The 10246-nt window shown below is 51.2% G+C and overlaps 1 long non-coding RNA gene across 1 annotated transcript; it reads right to left on the bottom strand.

Moving 5' to 3' along the window:
* Nucleotides 1-659: 659 nt before the first annotated feature.
* LOC116537167 lies at nt 660-9401 on the bottom strand. Its single transcript, XR_004262998.1, has 2 exons — nt 8899-9401; nt 660-742 (listed from the first exon to the last, which is right to left on the bottom strand). It is a non-coding gene; the product is annotated as an uncharacterized LOC116537167 (long non-coding RNA).
* Nucleotides 9402-10246: the final 845 nt, after the last annotated feature.

Raw genomic sequence — 10246 nt, 5'->3', positions numbered from 1 at the left:
GCCGCCTTGGGGGACATGAGGGGGACAAAAAGTGATTGTGCCCAGCCCAGCCCCACCCTCAGTGCCCAGGGAAGCACGGAGGCTGGTGTGCACGCAGGCTGTGTGTATATGCGCACTCTGCAAGCTCCTAGCACCGGAGAAGGGGCCGTTGCCTTCTCTCCTTGCCCAGACATCCAGCTCAGCCTAAAGCCTGGGTAGGGCTTGGGGTGCTGACTGGTTTCGGTCCCTTGGGAAGCCTGCCTCTGAAAGGAAGTTTAGCGGGTCTTGTACAGTGGCCAGTGTTTGCCAACGGCCTAATAACACCACTTCTCTTTTACCTATGACAGTGCACATCACACTTTTCCAATATTCACATTGGCACTCATTCTGCAACCACACAATTGCCTTTTATGAGGACAACAGGATGGGGATTCTAATTTCCACCGGGCAAATGATCTGCCTGAAGTCTCAAAGCAATCATAGACAGAGTCAGGGCTTAAGCAGCCAAGTCTTATCCTGAATCCACAGCCAGTCACAGTCTAGATTTTGCCACTTGCCTCCCTGACCGCCCCCTCTATCCAGTAAGCATCTATTTACCAACATCACTAGCCAGCTACTGTCGCCAGGAGAGAGCCCAGAAGCTGCCCATGAGGTTTCTGCTTCGTTAATATGGTGTGTGCTTTACATCCAAATCCTCCTGCCAGCTCCTCTTCCCCAGGAGCTCTGACAGGTTGTACCAGATGTGCATCCTTTATCTGAAAAGCTTGGGACCAGAAGAGTTTTGGATTTTAAGTGTTTTGGGATTTTGGAACATTTGCATATATATAATAAGATATATTGGGGATGAGACTCAAGTCTAATCACAGAACTCATATATGTTTCATGTATACTGTATACACACAACCCAAAGGTAATTTATACAATGATTATAATAATATGTGGGAACTGTCACATGAGGTCAGGTGTGGAATTTTCCATTTGTGGGGGCATGTTGGTGCTCAAAAGTTTTGGAATTGGGGACATTTTGGATTTGGGATTTTGGGATTAGGGATGTTCAAAGTGTACACATGCAAGACGCCAGAGGGCCAGTGGCAGGTGGGGAAGCCTCCCTTATCAACAATGGAACAAGCACGCAGCTGCCCGCCCTTCCAGCAGGCTCCCATGTGGCACTTCCCTAACAGCCTGGCTGCAAATACTGCACAAGCCAGAAGGCCACAGCAAGGCCTCCTCCTTCCTTCCTCTTGAACTCGAGGTGGGCACATCTGCGGCACGTCACCCTATCTGACCTTGCTTCCATGTCTCTTACCTGGGGCGCTCTGAGCAGGCATGGCCTCTACTCAGGACCCTCCCCAACATTTGATACCTGCTCATGTTCAGATCCCAGTGGGTGTGTCAGTTTATATTCCAGCCCCTCAGACCAGCCTTCCCCACTACTGGGTGAAGCCACTCGACCACAGCTCTCTGATTGGAGGGCAGAAGCCTTGTCTGTCCTTGTCTCCATTTACCTACTGCACCTGGCACAGAGTAGGTCCTTGATGAATCCTTCTGTGGCATAACACCAGGTGGTTGATCTAGAGGATCCAGAGTATAACCTGCAGGCCTCTTTCATTTTGGAGAAAGGGTCATGGGTGCAGAGCCCCAGAGCGGGCCTGAGGTGGCCGGGGACCCCACCTTGGGGAGAGACTCACCTCCTCCATGTAAAGGGCCCTGCAGCACCCGCCTGAACACAATCCTTGAACTCGGGCTGAACCCTGCTCTGGAGCATCATCCTGGGAACAGAAACTGCATTTGCATCGATTCCCGCACAGCCATTCTCTTTCGGGCCATACATTGTTCCTTCTTGACACGGGGCCTGTGGAGCAGCGGCACCCCCCTTGCTCTCTATGTAAATACAGCCTCCTTGAAGGATATTTATTGGCCTGCAGAAAAGATGCGGGGGAATTTTGCTCTCTAGGTGAGTGATAAAAAAGAGCAGCCAGCGGATATGTTCGCCAGCTTATTTACCACAAATCTCTTATTTATGGCCTCATAACCTTCTGATGGCCTGGTGTTCCTCCCCTGCCCCCACCTGGTTTTCTTTCCAGACGGAGAAAGTGCTGAGCCGAGGACTATTTGTCCAAGGTTCCTCTCGGCTCCTGGTTTCGACAGCTGGAGCCGGACCGATTGATTTCCCTGCGACTGTGTGGATGTCGATGTGGTCTGTGGGATGGCTCTCTTGCTGCAAAGTGTGTTGGGCTTCTTACGGCCTGGCAGATGGTGTTTGAGGTGCAGCCCATATTTCAATTCTGTGGGCATTCATTGAGCACCTATTGTGCCCAGCACTGCAGATGGTACCAGGCATAGACAGGGAGACAAGTGTCTAGTCCCTCCCCTGGGCCTCTTTCTGCAGTCTTCTGACAAATACTGAGCACTGCTGCCTGGCCACTGTGCTGGGCACTTTGCATGCATTATAGTCCATTGATCCTCTTAGTAATCCCATAAAGATGAAACATGTCCCCAGACCTAACTCATCGTGGATTCCTGAGGCCACTCTGTCTCCATGGCTCAGTAAGTGAAATGACACCATCACCTGGACCCCTAGCTAGGTGGCCTCCTAGAGTGGCCCGCAATAGGCAGTCCAGGCTCTGCTGATGGTGCCTCCTCCCCCAACGTCCTCCCATCACCTGGGCTCTGTGCCTGCCTCGCCTCTGCCCACTCCAACTCCCACTGTTCCAGGCTAGCATTACTGCCAAACAGACCTCCTGGTCTCGGATAGCCAGCTCCGGATCCATTCTTCCCTTTGGGTTCCTGTGAAACTTTTCTAAAGCACACTCCGACAGGGCCACTCCACTGCTGAACGCTTTCAATGAGCCTGCTACCCTCATGATGACATCCAGACTCTGGGCCAACAGAGTACTATCTTTAGAGTGGCCTGTCTTTGACGCTGTCTGTGGCGGGCTCCCAGGCTTCAGTCCTGCTGGATCATTCGTGGTGCTCAGCCCCCGCCAGGCTTGTTCTCGCCTCCTGCCTATGCACGCTCTGGTCCTTTCTCCTGAAGGCCTCCCACCTGCCTCCTTGCAACCTGACGACCTTCAACTCTGACTTCAGGACTCACTTCCAATGCCACGGCTTCAGAAACCTCCCAAGACAACCTTCCTGCATGTGGGCTAGACACTGGGTTGCCCGTAGGCTGCCGTACCAGAGCACCACTGCCCAGGTGGCTTGAAATAGTGGCAATTCTTTTCTCACAGTTCTGGAGGCCAGGAGTTCCCCAATCAAGGTGTTGGCCTGGCAGCTTTTCCTGAGGGGTGGGAAGGACAATCCGCTGCAGGCCCCTCTCCTGGCTTCTGGTGGTTGCCGGCAGTCCTCAGCGTGTAGATGCCTCACTCTAGCCTCTGCCTCTGCCTTCACTTGGCTGTCTTCTCCCTGTGTCTGCGTCTTCTCCCTTTCCATTTCTTATAAGGACATATGTCATCAGATTTAGAACCTACCTGGATAATCCAGAGTGACCTCATTAAGTTAATTACATCTGCAAAAACCCTCTTTCCAAAGAAGGTCACTCTTGTGGTACCAGGAGTCCATGGATCGGGATCTATCTTTTGGAGGCCACCTTCAAACCCATCACAGAGCCCCCTCCTCCATGTTCCCCCACACCTAGGCATGGCTCCTCCTCGGCCTTTCTCTCGCTCACAGTGGAGTTGATGGCCTGGTTGCCCTGCACATTGAGACTGTGCACTGACACTTTCATTTCTCTATCCCCAGTACCTGGCACTGGGCCTGGCCCCCAGACACTCATAAATAACAAATGGGAAAATTGATGAATTGGGTGTGCCTCCCATCGTGCTGATGTGGAAACTAAGTCTTATGAGGGAAACAAGATGGGCCTTAGGCCATGGAACGAATGAGGACAGAGCCAGGAATCTGTTCCCAGGATTGTGGGCTGGGGCCTTTTTCTTGGCATCAGCTCCCCTGTTCCACTGAGATCAGAGGCACCCCCTCAGAAAATCTCTTCTGCTGACTGCTTAGGAAGTAAAAAAGGTCTCCCGTCTCCCCATTCTGTAAACAGTCTTCCTCCCAGCTCCCTGCCCCTTTGATCTGAGCCCTCCCTACCCCTAGTACCCAGTCCTCCCAAATTAGAAACACATGTGTCATTTGACCTTGGCTGTTGATGGAGGAAAGTGACTCCCCACAGGGTGGATTTCCCAAAGGTCTTGGGGACCCCACTACTTGGGCATCCCATGGGAACAGTTCCTGGGGTCTTGGCTGTGCTGAGGATGGCAAGCTGGGAGGCCAGCATTGTGTGAGGGCAGACCCTCCATCGGACATAGCTCCTGGAAGAACAGGAAATGCCACCGGGGCTGAATCCCTGCCATGCGGCTCTAGATCCCAAATAGAAGGGCATTTATCCCTGCACACGGACTCTGAGGGCAGGCATGCTGAGTGAGGGGACAGGCGCTGAAATCCAAGCAAGCGTCCTGGCAACACAGCAAGCACAAGTCAGAAGTCACTTACACCCCAAGGGGGCCCTGCTGGAGAGGCCCTGACATGTAAGCACCACCTGCCCCCCACCATCCACTTCCCATCCAGGAGTCCATCCGATTGGGGAAGAAGCAGGTCTGTGTGAGAGGCACCTGGCTAGGCTGTCAGCTCAGACATCACCCCAAGGGGTGGAGAGGTTCCCCTAAACACACACCATCCAGCTTTCCCGCCTGACTTGTGATGGTCCAGAAACTCTCCCGTCTGCTCTAGGGCCATTGGAGAAGTTACCCAAGGCACAATAAGTGCCCTGTGTTCCCTGGTGGCTGCCCACTGCAGAGTTTTCTCTGGCTTGCTGGAAATGATCTCCTTCAGATTCTGTGGGGGGTCTCCCTTTCCCTTCAAGTCAGGTCAGCAGAGGAGCAAACCCAAGGTGTTCTGAGCAGAGAGAGCCAGTGACACTTTGCTCCATCTCTGACTGCATGCCTCTGGGAGACCCAACAGTTCTCCAACAGGGAAAGTCAGGATAACAACACCTATTTCACTAGAGCCTTATGAAAAGTGAATGGAATAACATATGTCCATGAGCAGGTCCGGCGATGTGCGGGGAATAACAAGAGGAGCTGACTGTTCAAAGCGCTCAGCGGTGCACATCGCAATGAATCCTCCTGCAACCCGCTGATGAGCTGATTTGCTATCAGCTCATTTTACAGGTGATGGAACAGAGGCCCAGACAGGCTGAGGACCTGCCCAAGGGTGCACAGCTCGTAAGCAGAAAGGCAGGAATCACGATGCTGTCCTGCTTCCCTGCCAAGTGTATATTTCTTTCCCTTCTTTTAACCAGGTGCCTAACACTGAACTACTTAAACAAATGATTTTTCAAGTGAACAATATGGGTTATGCATGGAGAATGAAAGATGCATATGACATGGCTGTGTGCTCCCCTCTCAATCGGGGGGCGGGGAGATGCTTGCAAATGGGGAATTACAATATGGTGTGTGTGTGGTGGGAGGTGCCTGGAACAGGAAGAGCAGTCTCTCCTGTGGGATCTGTTCGGGAATGGGTTGGCAAGTGAGAGAAGTTTCTGGCAAGTGGGGCATGCCTGAGCTGTGAGGTGCAGAGTCAGGAAGGGTGAGCCAGGTGGACTGGCTTGGGGAGAAAGTCGGGTTATTCCAGGCAGAGGACCCTGAGTAAGCACAGGATCTGAGCCATGAAACAGCCTGCCGAGTGCATGGAATGACAAGGAGCCGGATGTGCCTGGAATACCGAGGGCCAGGCAGAGTGAGGGTGGTGTGGTGGGAGCAGGCAGGCAGGCAGGCAGGCGCCAGGCCCCGGAGGGCCTGCGGGACAGGCCTGGGAGTGTGGGCCTCCGCCGGGGGCTACGTGGAGCCACAGGATGGCTCTATACAGGGAGGGGTAGGGGCAAATTTCTGTTTCTGAAGGATTATTCTGGAAGTTTTGTGTGAATCAGAGGCCAGCCTGAGTCAGAGAAATCTGTTAGGAGGTGAGACGTAGCGAGGGTGAAAATAGCAGATATGAGGACAGTGGCAGAAATGGAGAAATAAATTTGGAAATAAGTTAGGGTGTAAAAGCAGCAGGAATTGCTGAATTATTGAGGCAAGTATGGGAGAGAGAGGAGTCTAGGGTGGCATCCAGGTCCTTTGCTGGCGTTCTGGCTGAGCAATGGACCAATTTGTGAGCAGGGACCTAAGGAGAGTGGCAGATCTGAGCAATGATCATATCCAAGGCCTGTAGGCCACTCAAGGCAGGGGATGCCCATGAGGGGGTGGTTCTGCAGCCCTTTGCTTGGGAGAGGGGCATTGGCTGTAGTTGTGGGCTGGGGATGCACCTGCTTATAGATGGAGGTGGAGGTTGATGTCTTGGGAGTGTTATAGAGGAGTCCAAAGAAAGATCCTAGAGCAGCAAAGGCTTTAAGAGAAACGCCACAGAAGGAGAGTGCAGGGAGGGGAGTGTCTCAGGAGGAGGCGATGCTCAGTAGATCCAACCCCACAGAGGCCCGGCCAGGGAAGGACTGAGAAGTGCCTGGGTGGCACTTCGGGCTCACTGACTATGGTCGGGGCTGAATTTTGCGGTGGTGGGAGTAGATGTCAGAGCAAAGGGGCAGCAGGAAAGCTGGGGACAGAAGAGGACAGTGAGAGAGCATCATCTCAAGACAAAGCTAAGGTCAAGGACAGGCCATGTTCTCAGGATGAAACAGACTGAAGCACACTCACTCAGGGGAAGAAGCCTCATAAGGGATGTTCTGACTGCATAAGATGCATGAGAGAATCCACAAGACAGGCCTGGAGGAGGCACAAGAGGCCAGACTTCATGGGGGAGAAAAAGACAGGATGCCTCCCCTCACAGAGCCCCTCCTTGAGACGCCTGCCTGGCTGTTCTTGTCAAACCGGAGCCCCTGTGACTCCCTCACTGCTCCAGCTTTCTCCTATCCCCTTTGGCTTTGGGGCATTGCTGCTGTTCTTTTGATCATCGACCTCCCCCATGTACCAGCTCCAGGAGAGCAGGGATGTCACCTGTCTCATCCACAGCTGTTTCCCCAGCACGTGCCAGGAGCCACCTCTGGCTTGTAGGGGAAGCTTGACTCATGTCTGCTGCGGAATGGATGGAATGGCGGTGGAGAACGCTTCCCCGCTCACAGCCAGTGCTAGGGTCAGGAGACATGGGTTTGGAGTTTGTCAGTGGAGGAAGTGGTAGGATGGGCACACTGGGCAGAGGGTGGGCAAGAGTAAGGGAACTGGTGAGCACAGGCCACGTAGGGAAAGCCGCTGGTCCAGCATTAACCAATATTACTCAGAGCCTTACCCCCATCCTTCCTGCAACATCTGGGGAGCACATTTAACATGTGAGGAGCTGGAGATGCAAAAAGGAAGAACACCGACTCTACGCCTATGAGGAATTTATAATCCAAGGGAGAACAGGACAGCAATCGTCAGAGTCCAAATATAATGCATATTACATGGGTCATGTATCTGGCTGAAAAAATATATATAGTGAAGCCAAATTAAAAAGGCCTTGAAAGCTGGGCTAAGAATTTTGGGTTTTATCTCACAGACAATGGGGAATCATTTATAACCCAGGAAGCACCATGATCATCCCTGTGTTTTAGAAGAACTCATGGGCAGCAGGATGCGCCCTGTATTGAAGAAAGTTATGAGCAGGGGAAGGAAGCCCTGAGAAAATAGTTTCAAACAGTGATGTGCTGTGGCTACTTCCGCCCAAAGCAGCAAGAGCAAACATCTTGCCCTCCTTCCAGCTCCTCCTTCAGTGACGTCACCACTTACCCGTTGAAATTGCCCGTAATGGGAGTATTTACACCATGGAAATTGGCGAAGGCTACAAATCAGAGCTGCTTTTTTCTTGGAGTTCTGGTTTACCCACAAATCACTGGATAGTTCAAGTGCTAACCAAGCAGGTAGGCTCACAGCCTCACACAGAAGCTGACAAACAAGCCAGAGTTCTCTTTCAAGCCTCTGTAGGGACCTTATCAATTCAAATTGTTTTTTCAACCTCAGCTTTTTTGCTTCAGAAACAGACAATATTTTCTCTTCCCAACTTGGACCACAGTGTCTGGTCCCGTCCTCTGAGTGGAACTAACAAAATCAAGTGAAACCAGGAGGACAAAAGGGCCTCAGCTGTCCTGAGATGGGCTTTGTTTTGTTTTCACAGCTCAGAGACTCCAGGGACCTTGGGGAAGAGTTATCAAGCAGTGAGGGAACAAAATATTTCATCTTTGTGTGGTATTTGGGGCCAAATCACCTGACCCAGAAGCAAGGGAACAGGAAGGGGCAAGGCCACTGAGCCAAATTCCCTCCTCAGCCTCCCAGAGCTCCTGTCCTCTTGCAACTGAGCAAGGGGACTCCAAGCCCGCTAAATCAGAGGGCTGCAGACTACACGCAGCCACAAGGTGGGTCATGAGGAAAATGGGCTGCGTAGGCAATGAGATCATTGCTGTCTCCTCACCTGCCTGCCCTGGGGGTACAGCTGCTTTATTTCCAGGTAAAACACACAACTGTGTCTCACCAGGGTGGCAGCAAGAGAGAAGGGTTTTGCAGGGATTCCATAACGCTATTGACTTAAGATGTTAGTTACATTCTGAGAACGGAGACAGGCACGATGTTTAAATTACTGCCATTTTGAGGCAATATTGACTCTGCCCAGAGGTTTCTGTGGCATGTTTCGCGACGCCTGGACACAATGGCCTGTTACTTGCACGTGTGTGTGCACGTGCACACACACACACAAGCAATCAGTTAATAATTAAAGCCTTGCTTATGTGTCTGCATTAAAAAATGCTTCCTTGCATTTCATGTCACACCATCTCCCACTTCGCCCTCAAATGCACACTTTGAAGGAGGATTATTTCTGTTTTGTATGCTCTAGAAATTTTAAGTGATAGATGCATGCATTTCTATCCCCCACTTCTCCATTTGTGTCTCTCCTTACCTTTTATTCTTTTCTGCTCTCTGCTCCTCCCACCTGATTTTCGCCAACTTGTTTCTTCACTTCAAATCTCTCCCACTTCTGAGGCTGCTTGTCTCCCCTGCCCTGCTGCCCCCTCCACCTCCTTTCCTCCTTCTTCTTTTTTCCCTTCTAACTCCTTTTTCTCCTTGCCTCTCTCTTTTCTCTTCTTTCTCTCTCTCTTTCACTCAGCAATCCCTACCTCTCAAGGTCAACAAGCAGCTCTGCTGAGATCTTCACTCGAAAGAACTCACTTGGCTTTAATTAGGATCCTTTCAAAAACCCTGACCCCAGAGAAAGCCCTGCACTCGAGAGCTGCCAATTTCCTTTGCTCCGTCTTATCACCTCCCTCCTCCATGCTTTTAAGAGCAAAAATCCAATAAAAGAGATTTAGAATAGACATGTGGAAGAGAAAAGGACTGAGGACATTCTGGTTTGCTTCTTCAGTTGTGTAGATAAGAAAACTGGGACTCCAAGAAGGACCGTGACCTTCCACAGCCACGCAGCCACTGAGAGACAGAGCTGGTGTCAGGACCCTGGCCCCACCAACCCCTCTCCTCACCAGCAGCCCTCTGGACCTGACCACAGAGGGACTCCATGGAGCATTTGGAGAACACCTCCCAGGCCTGGACTCTGCTTAGCAACAAGTGCTGATATTTTTCCACACATGCCTGGAGGCATCTTGGGAAGAAGCTACAAAGTTAAACAAAAACAAACGGGGAACTTGGTAATTGTACACACTCCTATTTTCTTAACTAACCAACTGGATCTTGTTAAGGGAGGCTTCTGAACGCAGACAGAGAGAACCTTGTTGTCACCCGTTAAATATGTCTAATTTTACACACTGTCATGTAGTTCTCCATCCAGCTGCCTCTCTACTGGAAAGGAGTGACTGATTACATCTTGGCCCGTTTCTCAGCACGTAGGTATTTTTTGCAGGCAAGATTGCAGACCCTGCTGAAATGGTCTGGTGTTGGTAATCTTGCATACTTGGCATCTTCAGCAGACTTTTAATTCATCTAAAACAGAGAGCTGTTTTTTTCAGATAGTGCCGTCTGCTGATGCTGACATGGCATGTTTTCTCACCTGAGTCCTGCCTCCTCTCTAGTCCTCAGTTTCCCCAACTGTAACATGAGAATGGACTAGAGTCTCCCAGGGCCTTTCCAGAGCTCAGCTCTGCTGCTCAGACTCACTCTACACTTGCCAAGACCTTAATTGCATCAAAACGCTGAGCAAAGTCTGGTTTTTGTTAGGGCTTTTGCTTACAGAGCTGTCTTCCAAATCAAGAGTCTTACTGATGCTTTTAAATAAGCCTATACTTTAAAGAAAAATG

The sequence above is a fragment of the Sapajus apella genome, unplaced genomic scaffold (assembly GCF_009761245.1).
Source record: "Sapajus apella isolate SASKATOON/1434 unplaced genomic scaffold, GSC_monkey_1.0 scaffold107, whole genome shotgun sequence".
In the NCBI taxonomy this organism is placed as follows: Eukaryota; Metazoa; Chordata; class Mammalia; order Primates; family Cebidae; genus Sapajus; species Sapajus apella.
This window is presented reverse-complemented; position numbering and strand designations above follow the sequence as displayed.